The 4,665-nt window shown below is 43.3% G+C and overlaps 1 pseudogene; it reads right to left on the reverse strand.

The window, feature by feature from the left end:
• Positions 1-25: 25 nt before the first annotated feature.
• On the reverse strand, positions 26-2,684 carry LOC130389169 (fatty acyl-CoA reductase 1-like; annotated as a pseudogene).
• Between the last annotated feature and the right edge of the window lie 1,981 nt (positions 2,685-4,665).

Below are 4,665 nucleotides of genomic sequence, written 5' to 3' on the forward strand. Positions count from 1 at the left end.
AAATGTTTGTGATTTACTACCTCCATCAACTCCAAAAAAAACAACAAAATGTATCGCCATTTCAATCCACAAAAAATAAAGCTTACCAACTTCTCCCCAGCGGAAAGGGTTAATTCCCCCATTGGTGCAGTTGTACACCATGATGTTCTTGGGCCTGTTCACAGAAAGGGCAATCAGTAAACCGTGTGGACTATGGAGCGTCAGAGTGGGGACCGTCATGAGTGGGTGTGCGCGTGTCGACCTGTTGTGCATCTGTGCTCCAGAGTACAGGCGGCCGCCAGTGTGTGTTGATGACACGTCCACCGGCACCAGGTCCGCCACCGCGTCGTTGGCGGCCCGCATTGTCCGCAGGATGCCCTTACCGGCCTGGTTAACATGAGGGAAGGGATGAGGGACATGCAGACAACTAGTGGAACACGTATGGAGCTCAAATAAAAGACATTGAAAAGAAGAAAATATGCTTCACGCATGTCGTTCTTTCTGTGGTTGATACTTACAGCAATGAATATTCCACTGGGTCCATTAAGTTATCAATCACACCCTAAATAAAATGAATAAATATTGATGGATGAACACGTTGGAGAAGATTATACAATTCAATTCTGTGCACTAGTAGTGTATTTCTAACAAGACAAATGTTGGCATAATCTTGGCATGTCTGGGGTGACTCACAGGAAGGGCTCCTTCCAGCTGGCTCCCACTATGGAGGGTCTGACGATGGCCACGTTCAGGCTCCCGGCCTCCTGCTGCACCAGGTGCTCAGCCAGGGCCTTTGTGAAGGTGTAGGTGTTGGGGCGCTTCCCGAGCAGCTTGGGAGTCAGCGCTGACACCATCTTCTCATCCATCCAGCTGGAGGGAGAACGTGCATTATTCCATTACGTAGAGCTGCAACAGGTAGGCGGGTTTGACTTGGCTGCAATCCAAGCAATTTTCCACCCACACAACTGCTAATAATTGTATCTTCATTTCACTGGGTGAGAGCAATCCTGTGATACAATCATTCATATTGATGAACACTCAGGACTAAAATGACTTCTGATTGGCCCAACTAGCAGATCTTAATTAGGACTGCAACGTGTAAAAACCTTTACTGCACTATAGTGGCGTGGCTCCCTATTGTGCTTGCTGCACTACTGACCTAAATTATCCTATGAACGGTGCATGCAGCAGTTAGCAACAGCTGCAAAAGATACGTTAATAAAAAATGTAGTTGAATAATGAGTCCTTCTATCTAATGTTTTTTCTGCATCATTTGGCCAAACAGGCGTTTGGTATGACATCATATCTGACATTTCAGCCAACCAGAAACCGGGCATTACATGATTTAGGTCTTACAAAATGCCCAAGTGTCCAGCAGTAACCGATGACCATTGATGAACTTACTCCAGGCTCTCAATGAGCTCCTGTAGTCAACGGGTGGGGTATAGACCACTTCCTCGATGAGCTCCCGGTCACAGTTGGCATAGGCTGTGGAGACGTGGAGAAACACCTCCAGGTGCTTCATACTGTGGGCCAGCGTCACCATCTTCTGGGTGGCCAAGACATTCAGTTGAAATGCATCCCTAAAAAAGGACAAATGGTTATGAAAGGAGTCAACTCTTGTGTAAATCATTATCACTAGGCAGATCTTTTCCATTCTTAAAAAAATTGAATCTAGATATATTTGAATACAAATGCTCTGAAATACATTTGTTTCTGGTTTATATTCATGAGAGGACCAATATATTCATAAGAGACACATTAAAATCAAGCCCAGCGATATCAACTCACTTGAGAGGCTCATTAAAGCGAACAGTGGCGGCCCAGTGGAAGACGATGTGGATGTGTTCGGCCAGGGTGGCCTGGTCCTCTTTGCTGAGGTTCAGGTCCTTCTGTGTGAGGTCGCTGTTCACTGCAATGATCTTCTCCGCAAAATCTGGCTGCTCCTCCTGCAACCTGTCAAACAACTGACAATGCAAACCAAATGCTGTGAGGAAAACCGGATTCCAGGGAGGTCATTTTGATCATTTTTAAGCAATCGCAAGATAAATTAAGAAAAAAAAAGAAAAAAAATGTCCTTCTCTTTGATAGTAATCAGTGCAGACAGTTATTCTCTCATTGAAGTGGTAAAGGCCTGGATGGTCACCTTGGAGTTGATGACGTCTGCGATGCGGGTCTGGGGAGACTGGCCCGCTTTGGGCCGGACCATCACGTAGACGGAGCGCACCTGCGGGCAGGACTCAGCAGCTTCTCCAGGAGCACCTGGAACCCAAGGCCAGGGAACTTCAAACCAAGGGTCTTTACTTCAAAAGCATTAAGCAGCAAATGTTTGGCGTTTGTACTTGTTAAATGACTTTGATAAGCAATTATCCATGTGTAATTAAATTATTTACAGCTGATCGACTAATCGGCGCAGCTCTACTACTGAAGCATAAACTAAAGTTAATTAGAACATGGTGTAACCGATAAATATTTACACCTAGATTTAATTTCCTTCAATTCGACTGGCCAATACTGAATAGGTCTTTAAGACTTTAGAGAATCAATTTTTTTGCAATGTACATCACGAATGGAGACCCAGAGTTGACCCAGTGCAGAATTGTTGACATTTATCCAGCCCTGATGGACCTACCTTGCCCATGAAGCCAGTTGCACCGGTGATCAGCACATTCTTTCCGGGCATAGTATTCTGGGATGCTCACCATGATGACAGCCCTCCAATTTTAATTTGGACAAAAGCTTTTAAAAAGTTCACCTGAAAACAAAACGAGAATTAGTTTAACGTCAGCTAGCCTTTTCAATGATGTGAACATCATCCACCAAATTCGAAAAAGGTATTCAGAAAGGATCAAACCACACGAAATCAATTGACAGAATCAATAAATTCTGAATCAATTGACACCTATACAGCAAGAACAACTATTTGCAGAGAGAACTTCAAACAGTAGCCCGTGGCAAGTTAGTCATATAGTGGCTTATCAGTATTGGTCAATGCAGAAGTCATTCACGGGGCTCCTGATATCAGATATTGAGGTTTAACCATTTACAGAGGTGGTGGGCCAATTGAGATAGGCAAATAAACCAGTAGCTAGTTAATATCAGATAAAGTATCCAATAGGCCTACTAGGCATCATAAAACCAAGGCCATAATAAATATACGTATTCAACATATCTGCCATACCATTGCATACAACTAACAGGATGCCAGTTGAGGAAAGATATCAGCCTAAAGTCTGACTTTAATATTGGTCATTGGGCAAAGTATTTCAGGTTAGAAGGTGCGTTGGTTAATTAACTTCTAATGCAGGGTGAGACAGCACAGACCAGCCATACTTTTCTGGCTGGTATCATTAGCAGAAGATAACACTGCACATACTGGTACATTATTTTGGGGTGAATTGCCTTTGTAGTTTGCAATAATACAACATATGTGTTAATTGAAGACTGCATGTAGTGCCCCCAAGGCCTAAAAAGCACTCTACTTGTAACCTGAAACGAGTATAAGATACACAACCGTTGAGTGTTATGCTGACATTCACAGAAATTAGTACCCCACTACCATATGAACAGCCAGGGCCCTATTTTAACGGTCTGAAACGCAAGTGAGAAGTGCCAGGCGCAAGTAGCTTTGTGGGCGGTTCTATGGCGATGTTGCGATTTTACCGGCGCATAAATGGCTCTTGCGCTCGGCGCAAATCTAAAAAGGGTTGGTCTGAAGCAGCCTAATTACCCTTATGTGTGGTTTGGGCGTAACGTGCAATAAACCAATGAGAGTAGCCATCTCCCATCCCCTTTAAGAGCCGTGAGCAGATTTGAATCTGACGAGTTGATATTTTGACAGCGCTTTTGCAGTCTCCGATGAGACAGATGCATGACTGCATGAATTTCAAACTTCAAATGGCTCAGTTTATTGCCAAATAATATGGCCTAATTCACATGGAATAACGTTTTCCCACAACTTCAGAAACACTGAGTCCTCAAATACATTTTCATATCACTCATATGATATGCGGCAACTGTGGTTCTCTTTAATGAATACGCAATAACAAACATAGTTTCTTACCAGTATTTTATTAATTATCGTTATTGACTTGTGTTCCTAATATGCATGGTTACCCCCGTTAATATACATTGCCAATGGACAGTATTATGCGTTACGTGTTTAGTTTGAGTGTGTTTAAACAGATGGACGCACACACTCGCGCCCGCTTCCATTAATTATTTTACACATAAACACACGCGCGCCCGCATTCATTCATTCTTTTATCCCTCACTCACGGTAAAACAATCTCACGATCAAATACTCATCAATCCTAAAAGATATGGGCTTATACACGATGTCTGTGTCAAGAAAATATGAGTTTGCTGTACGGTGTTTGCAGATGCATTGATTTAAAAGTACAATTTATTACCGCTGTATCAGCCGTTCTTTCCCAAATAATTTACCAAGAATGTGCACTAGATGAGAGAAGCAAAGTGTATGCGCGAGGTGCACAAGCAACATTATGCATGCAACCTTAAAATAGCATCTGAACAACGCGCCACTGACTTTAAACCAGGTATTTCCTGGTTTGTGGTGCAATTGTTTTCTGAAACTGCAAAATAGCACCAGGGAACGTTTGCGCCAGAACACGCCTCCTCCTTTCGCCGAACCGCCCCTTGGGGCGCCAGATCATTCCCTAATTT

This window comes from Gadus chalcogrammus, chromosome 9 (genome assembly GCF_026213295.1).
Source record: "Gadus chalcogrammus isolate NIFS_2021 chromosome 9, NIFS_Gcha_1.0, whole genome shotgun sequence".
NCBI classification, from domain to species: domain Eukaryota; kingdom Metazoa; phylum Chordata; class Actinopteri; order Gadiformes; family Gadidae; genus Gadus; species Gadus chalcogrammus.